The sequence below is a fragment of the Dermacentor andersoni genome, chromosome 3 (genome assembly GCF_023375885.2).
Source record: "Dermacentor andersoni chromosome 3, qqDerAnde1_hic_scaffold, whole genome shotgun sequence".
In the NCBI taxonomy this organism is placed as follows: Eukaryota; Metazoa; Arthropoda; class Arachnida; order Ixodida; family Ixodidae; genus Dermacentor; species Dermacentor andersoni.
This window is the reverse complement of record NC_092816.1, coordinates 62683871-62692402: the sequence shown is the minus strand read 5'-3', so window position 1 is coordinate 62692402 and position 8532 is coordinate 62683871. Positions and strand designations below refer to the sequence as shown.

The window sequence follows — 8532 nt, the reverse complement described above, 5'->3', positions numbered from 1 at the left end:
AATTCTAGCCTCAGTCGCCAAACTGAATCAACTTTCCAGCTACAACTACCATCAGCACTCCTACCAGGCTGAGTGCCCTGCTAGGAATATAAAACACGTTAAGGTTACATTTGGTAAAATTAAGGTACCTGGTTAGTTTGGTGTATATTAGTTTGATTGACCAATAGATCAGCAAAGAAACTGATTGAATGAAATAATAATTCTCATTCATTCATTCATTCATTCATTCATTCATTCATTCATTCATTCATTCATTCATTCCACTTGCCAAAGCAAAAGAGGGTCCATGAGAAAAGCCGAAGGGATAGCTCCCGGGAGTAGTCTTAAACCGGGGTTCCATAAAAGAGCTTTACTGTGTCAATTTGTTCCAGACAATTCTCTTTTTAATATATTCGCGTTCGTGTGGCGGGAAAATGTTGATCCCTAACGACGTACATTGAGCAAGGACTTTTTTTTCTTTCATTCCACCCTAACGGCAAACATTCTACGTCACTTTGACTTCACAAGTTTCAAAATGTTTTTTGTACTTAGACCTGAGCCCGAGTTTCGTTCGCTTCGTGACGCTATATAGCCTTTCGTTATCAATATAATATGAACTAGTCCCTAGCAGATGGTGTCAAAATCTGGGTGACGTCACGAGGAGCTGGTGCGAGAACCTCAAGGCGCCATCGCCTCTCATCACCCTGCTGCACCCGCCGTGGTTGCTCAGTGGCTATTGTGTTAGGCTGCTGAGCACGAGGTCGCGGGATCGAATCCCGGCCACGGCGGCCGCATTTCGATGGGGGCGAAATGCGAAAACACCCGTGTACCTAGATTTAGGTGCACGTTAAAGAACCCCAGGTGGTCAAAATTTCCGGAGTCCTCCACTACGGCGTGCCTCATAATCAGAAGGTGGTTTTGGCACGTAAAACCCCATAATTTGTTTTTCATCAGCTGCTTTTGAGTCTTTCCTGTCATGCAAAGCCTCCGCCCTCGGCAACAAAGACGTTTCGGTGCGAAAGCGTCAAATGGCCCATTGAACGCAAAAGGCCCATTGAACGCAAGAGGCTGGCGGCGTCTGTAGCAGCCGAAACGATACCCAAATTCTCTTTGGTTGCGACGCTACGTAACGAGCGCGCGCGCTCGTGACGCTGGCTCGCGCTTGCTGGCTCAGGCCTCGACGGAACAGAGCGGGCGAGAGGGAACACCTGCTGGCCGCGCTATTGCGTGAGGAGGGAGGGCATCGCCGCGACGCCACGTCACCCTCGCTCTCGCTCTCGGAAGCCTGTGTTATCCCCGCGTTCCTTCACCGCGCAAGCTTTCGCCTGCGTTCTAACTGCGCATCTGTAAGGCCAAATCAAAACGCGCTTCCTTGCACGCGAGTGGTTCATAACTCGAAGGACCGCTCAGCGGTGTTGGACATTGATGCTTTCGCATTCACAACTCGCGAGAATTTCGTAAGTTTCCCAAGAAGAAGAAGAAGGAATAACCTTCATTAAAAAGAATGGTCCGGCAGTTTTGGCTGTGGTGGCCTCAGGTGGCGGCTCGAAGTCTTTGGACTCGGGCGGCATCTTTCGCTTGCCGGACGGCCCAGAGCTGTTCTTCCAGCTCCGAACTTTTGAGAGCCGCCTTCTAACTGACTAACATCGCTAACTTCATATTCCTGTTTGGTGACCCTTTATTAGGTACTCAAAGCTCGATTCACGAGACACCCCTCCACAAGCAAACATGTGACACCGTGCTATGCTGCGGAGCGTCACAGCCACTCAGACACTGAAAAAAAAATAATATTGCCGTAGATAGCACTTGGTGGCCCTCGAAAACGATTACTAACAGCCTCAATTGAACGCGCCTAGTAAAATGCCGTAGAAAACAAGGAAAATGCGTAATATTGCAATGCGGATGAATAAGCTGGGTGTCTCATAGGCAAGCTTCAGGCCATGGCCCAGGCTGCACTAAGGAACAACACGAGCGATCCCCAATTATATATCTTGCCTCCTATTCTTTTAGTACATTAACTTTTCGCTGACTTAGAAAAAATTTCCAAAGAAAACACCAAAGCACACTGTTCACCGAGGGCTTTAGTTCGTAGCTTAACTTTTCTTCTCGGCCGAGCAAAATTGGAAACGTATTTGCCACGATGAAAGGACTCCCAGACTTATTGGATTTTATTGGATTTTATTTTATGCAGCAGCGAGATTAGCGAGGCATACTCAATACCGCCTCTCCAGTATTGCAGCTCCATGGAAGTTCATTCACGTCTAGTCTCTCCTTTTCTGCCTCCTTCTTCTTCTGCCTCCTTCTTCTTCTTCTTCTTCTTCCTTTTCATCGTTTTCTTCATTTTTTTTTCTTCTTTTCTTCTTCTTCTTCTTCTTCATCTTCTTCTCCTTCTTCTTCTTCTTCCTTTTCATCTCTTTCTTCATTTCTTATTCTTCGTTTTCTTCTTCTTCTTCTTCGTTTTTATTATTTTTGTGTCATAACCCGTCGTTGTAGTTAAGTGGGTGCGGCATCTCGGCTGCTGATGACAAAGTGCGGGGCTTGACTCCCGACCATAAAGGTCGCGTTTTTATGGAGGCAGTATGCAACAAAAACAGTCGTCTACTGAAACAATCTTAGCACGGTAAACAACCACTGGTTTATCAAAATTAATCCAGGGTCATCCTCTGTGCAGCATCTCTTATAGCCTCCGCACTGCTTTCGGACGTAAAACCGGGACATAAAACCGGATGATTAGACTGTCATCTTTTTTTCGGTGATGGCCTTCTATTCTCAGAGCTGTACAGAGATGAGCAAGCTGCACGCAAAGCAGCATATGTCCATATTGTGAATCTGGCCCCCGGTATAAACCAAGCTGGAAAAATAACTTTATGAAACAGTGCTGCGCTGTCAACAATTATATGTGAAAAATGAAATTTTTAAATAAGAAAAACGTTTTACATATTCACATTGGTGGAATGGCAATTGGAGATGGCGTATCGAGCGTGGAGATCTTTATTTTTAGAGGTTCACTCGACGCGTAATTTCTAAGGAGGGAAACGAGGGCAAATATAAAGATTATCGCTGATAGCGACTCTGAATAAGCTACTACGAAGGAATGTTTGGAGAGACTTCGTGATTACATCTCTGGCACTAAGGACCAACGTTGCGTGGAAATTGTGGCATCTATAACAGGCGAGAACTGAACTAGTAAAGGCAAGGCGCAGAAGACCAGGACTCAAGAAGAACACAAACGACAGGACTGTCGCCGTCCTGTCGTTTGTGTTCTTCTTGAGTCCTGGTTTTCTGTGCCTTGTCTTTACTAATTCAAGCATGAACCAACTAGCCCAAGCAAGAGTCTTACTTGAGCACATTTCTTCTACATTGGGCCCTTTCTTCCAACAAGGCACCGGTCCTGTCGTTTGTGTTCTTCTTGTGTCCTGGTCTTCTGCGCCTTGCCTTTACTAATTCAAGCATGAACAAACTAGCCCAAGCAAGAGTCTCACTTGAGAACTGAACGTTATGTTTGTTTAAATTCATTAACAGGGGATGAACAAGGGAAGCCTATCCACTGGGAGAATAATCCCGTACAAAAATGACTGTTGATTAACCATTGATATATTGTTGGGGAATTGTTGAAACAACGGACTTCAACAAATTTTCAAGAGCAATTGAGTTCACTCAATGCTTTCCCAACAATATTACTGTTGAGTGTTCTCAATAAACAATATATTGGGTAATTTGTGTTGATTTTTCTAGTTGTTTTTTTTTGTTGTGTAGCAGTTGAGTCCAGTATACAATAATTAGGACTCGTATATGAAGACATTCCAAACATTTATTGCGATGCGTTCCAACCTCATTCCTGTAACTTTGCGGCAGGTAGGTTCTTCTTTCGCATGGGGTGGAAACGAACATCGGCCGTCGAGCCCGGTACTCTAACCAATAGGTCACGAGCGCGCGCATACTCCTCTCATTCGAAAGCCAGTAAGCTCTGAAATGCTTGGCGCGTGCGCCGCGTGCCACTTCCTGGTGCTATCGCTACAGCTGGCGCTTTGAAGCGTCTATGTCCGGTACCGCGCCACTTTCGTAGCCATTTTCGCTACGTAAAAACTGCAACGTTAGACTAGATTCATGACCGCCCAAGTTCACAAAGATTTATTTCTTCGCCGGTGTACAAATGCCATCGTCGTTTTAACATACGCTAGATGACATAACCATGGGTACGATCCGAAATGAGCACGTTTCGCGGAGCAGAAGAATGCGAAATTCACTTGCAAACACGGTGACTACGCGCATGTGGAGTTCCCCAAAAGTAGACACGGCGGCAGCGCGGCCGGCGATAAGACAGGTGCCGACAGGCGACGACGCTGCCTTCGAGCATCGGACGCGCTGTGGGAACCGTATGATGCAAGCGCGCACACGCTACAAACATACACGGGTGAGGTCTTCGAATCTCCTACGACGTACCCTCTGTCCGCAAAGCAAATATAGTTTTTTTATCCAATGTGCGTGGTACTAGAGATCAAAGAACGAACGCGCTTTCAGATCGCAGCGCGCAGCCGCTATAACCATTGACTTCAAAGAGCTTCAGATTCAGCAACGGCCGCAACAGTATCACAGCTAATCGCTGTATCTGCGGCTGCTCCCGTCTCTCGCCTTGCAAGAAGCACGCGATTTATATGAGCCTCGCCGAACTGTCGTCGTCTCATCTCCCGATACTGCAGGTCTCGTATGTTCAGTAAATAACACCAAATGGAAATGAAAGAAATACAAGTAACGGACTATTATCATACCTTACTTGTCTCCTCGTCATCTGCAAAGGTATTACAAACTATATTAGAAGTTTTATATTTGTAAAAATAGCAAAACTAGTAGAAATTCTTATTTTTAGGTGGCGCGACAAACGTCAAGGTAGTGTTCGGTTGTGTATGTGTGCGCGCAAGCGGGTGCAACTGAGCTTCGTTTTGCGCACACTTTTGCAACAGTACACACGGTTACCGCTAGTTTCGTAGTCGCATTTTCCGTCGTAGTATTTATTGTTTACGCTACAAATTAGGTTGTTCTTAAGAATTTATAAAGTTTAGCTGATAAAAAATTATTTCTAACTAATTAGCGGTTTTTAAGTGCCGTTATGTTTTGTTTGAAAGGTTTTTATAACTGAATACGATAGTGAAGCTGTGAACGGCTTTCGGCCTCAGTTATTCGGTTGCAGTTGTGCGGTGGTTCACCCCTCGTGCTTCTTGATGAAAGTGTTTTTTTCTTTTCGGACATCATGACGCATATTTTAGTGAAATGCTTTAACGACGATAAGTGGGACGTTTATCCGTTGAAGTGGTTGGCTCACCCAGCTACTAGTCTTCGACTGATGTGCGAGCCTGGTTGTTTTGATGAGTTGCGCGTCAGAGGTCATGATGTCTGTTGGAGAGAAGGCACCCCGAAACAGTCGCAGCCGCACTTCTGAAGATAAGTAAGTAATCTCGTTTTCTTGGGCACGTAGCCTCTTTTTCTATTTTGACATTGACGAGCATGAGATGTTAAGCACACCGTTCACTTTCTTCTAGCAAACCGCATGCCCCGGAGCAAATGCGCGCGATACTAACTCTCGCTGCCGCCGTCACTTCGCTTGATACAATGGTAGGAGAAGAGGCGGCGGCGCCCCATGTGCGTAAAATTGCATTGCTTCATCTGTTCCTGTCTAATAACGTTTCCTTCATTTGTATGAGAGAACACAATTGGAACATAAGGATCGGCTTCTCTGCGCAGTGATAATTTTGTACAGTGGCCACGTCATCTTTCATGGGGGCTCACGTGGGCCGTCTACGCTTGTTATCGCGTTCCGATACGTGAGAGGCGCGCTGCCTTTCAAGGTATTTAGGCAGGCACTACGAGCTCAGGAGAACCGCGACAAATAATTGTGCAGTAGGTGTGCAGCTGTGCTGCGCTTGTACCACACTCGTACCGGAAGGCAGTGTTGCACTTCACACTTACACATTTCGTAACTATGGCGGCCGCCGTGGCAATTTGGGGCTCGAGGTCGTGGATATGATCCCTGCAGCGGCCGCATTCCAAAGGAGCGGAATGCAAAAACGCTCGTGCATTGTGCATTGTATGCACGTAAAAATTTCCAGGAAGTCAAAATTAAGACGGAGTCCCGAACTACGACGTACAGTCGCGGTCAAAAATACGCGGCCCACGGCTCCAGTCGGCGGAGCGGCCGCGAGCCGCACCGCGGCGCTCGCGTCGGCGCTGCGAGAGTTTGCGCTCTGACGACAGGTATATCCCTCGCTCTCGGGCGGATACGTAACGGACGATACGTAACGGGCGGATACGTAACGGATACGGACGATACGTAGGGAGATACCTGTCGTCAGAGCGCAAACTCTCGCAGCGCCGACGCGAGCGCCGCGGTGCGGCTCGCGGCCGCTCCGCCGACTGGAGCCGTGGGCCGCGTATTTTTGACCGCGACTGTACATCATAATCAGATCGTTAATTTGGCACGTGGAACATTAGAATTATTATTTTTTTCGTAGTGGCTCATCGTATACCATACGTTTAGTGTGATCACCTTTTGTGCCGTAGCGGTTAAGCGCCCTTCGATTTAGGTTGCGGCTAATGATGCGGCGCACCGCAAAATATATTTCTCCTCTTTGGGATTTGCGGAGAACGGCCAACCGATTAGTTACAGCTTCCGCGCGGTGACTGTACACGGATACACAGCGCAAATGAACAGAGGTGTGGTGACGACGTCGGCAAAAAACACAGCCGCCGACGGGCTCACCTTATCGCCTATCACCGCCAAAACTACCGCAGTGATCATCTTTATCTAGCGCGGCGGGTTGCCGTTGAAGGCGTACTGTACAATTTTAATAGGCGATAACCGAAACATGCCACCGTTCTCTGCTGCCTCTTTGAGTTGGACCGATCCGAATGTGCATTGCTTCCAGAAGCGAAAGGAGCGCCAATCGGCACGTTGTCGCCTCGAGCTAAGCGTCGCACTCGAGTACCGTTTGCGCGGTGAAGAATGACGCGTGCATGAAGCTAGCTCACTGCGCGGACGCTACCGCGCAAAACGCGCAAGGGGGTGTACGCGACGTTCTGCACACAAATCGCGCGGGATTATTGGAGCCACGCCGGAGCGGCTAGCTTTAAAGAAGCGGTACATGTTCTCACTCGTACAGGCACGCTCACGCTCGCATCGCTCTCGGCGTATTTTTAGGTCATTCCTTCTGCTGGACTTCTACCCAAAGATTCCATATCTGCTTGGTATTGGCTATGCACTGTCGCGTGGTCTTTGGTTCTGCGAGAGCGCCGCGAATATTTTTCCCCGCTGTGAAACATCGGTGTGCAGGTTTTAGCTAACATTTACCGTAGCAACCAATTTCTTCCTTTTCTCGATGGCACTCGTACAGAGTCGCAAATTTTTACTTGCCAGTATAGTGTGTACTTCTATTTCGTGCATAGTTATGTGCATTGTGTGGCAGATTCTTAATCCGCGTAATCTCATTTTCTTTCCACATTCCCTTCTCACCAGGTCACGCATGCAGCACATTCCCAGGTGCTAAAGTGTTCTACGCCAAAAGCACCTTGGCGTCGTGCAAGAGACACCCGTTGATATGTGGCTGATTCACTAGCAAGCTCTCATCTCTGTTGTTTTAATAGCGGTGAAAGACGTGTGATAAAGCTTGTATATATTTACGTGAAGTCATTTGTTTCAAGTCTGTTATTTTACCTTCTCACAATCAGCTGTAGCTCTTCCTGTGGTGTGTTAGTGTACGAAAAATTTTAATATAACATAATCAGATGTATTTTGTGTATTCACACGCAAGCAGCTTCAAGTGTTCATGTGTTCAAAGTTGGTTGTTACAAGGGTATGCTTAAGCCCTGCCTTTTGAGTCGCTTTGCCTTCTAGTCATAAACTTAAGTCGAAAGTGAAGACCACAATGATAGTTTTGATTGAATTCATATGTATAGGTTTTTTTCAGATGTATTTATACTGCTAGAGTGCTGTAGGTACTGCCATGTCTCCAGGTTCGATGTAGTAGTGCCTTATGTACTGTAATAATGTTTCACATGCACGGATCTTTAGTGTAAATAAAGGTACTTCAAGTTGATCAGTCTCTCCTTTGATTTTGTTTGTGTTTGGGAAAGTTATGAGCAGGCACCGGGGCATGCAAGTGTGAACAGCAAAGGAATTTCAATATATGAATAAAAATCCACTAGCCCAACGAACGGCAATTTTCCACCGGATTAAAAAAAAAAAAAAAAAAAAAAAAAAAAAAAAAAAAAAATCCGCGTGTTGATAAAATTGCACAAACAGGCCTGGAGTGTGGCCTGATCCCGGTGACCAGAACCGGTAACGCACTCCCTCACCAGAGCAGGATTGGCCACCCTGGTGCAGTACTTGGCCACAACCTCCTATATGAACACAACAATCAAACCCCGGCCCTCAGTGACCGGGGTTGTTGGAGAAGTATGGGAGAGGCCTTTGCCCTGCAGTGGGCGTAACCAGGCTGATGATGATGATGATGAGCCCAACGAAACGTCAATCATATTTCAATGGCGACTTCTGAAATCTCA

The 8532-nt window shown here is 46.8% G+C and overlaps 1 long non-coding RNA gene across 1 annotated transcript; it reads left to right on the top strand.

Annotated features, from left to right (window-relative positions):
- Positions 1–5175: 5175 nt before the first annotated feature.
- On the top strand, positions 5176–7656 carry LOC126542855 (uncharacterized). Its single transcript, XR_007601857.2, has 2 exons — positions 5176–5422; positions 7487–7656. It is a non-coding gene; the product is annotated as an uncharacterized lncRNA (long non-coding RNA).
- The last annotated feature ends 876 nt before the right edge of the window (positions 7657–8532 follow it).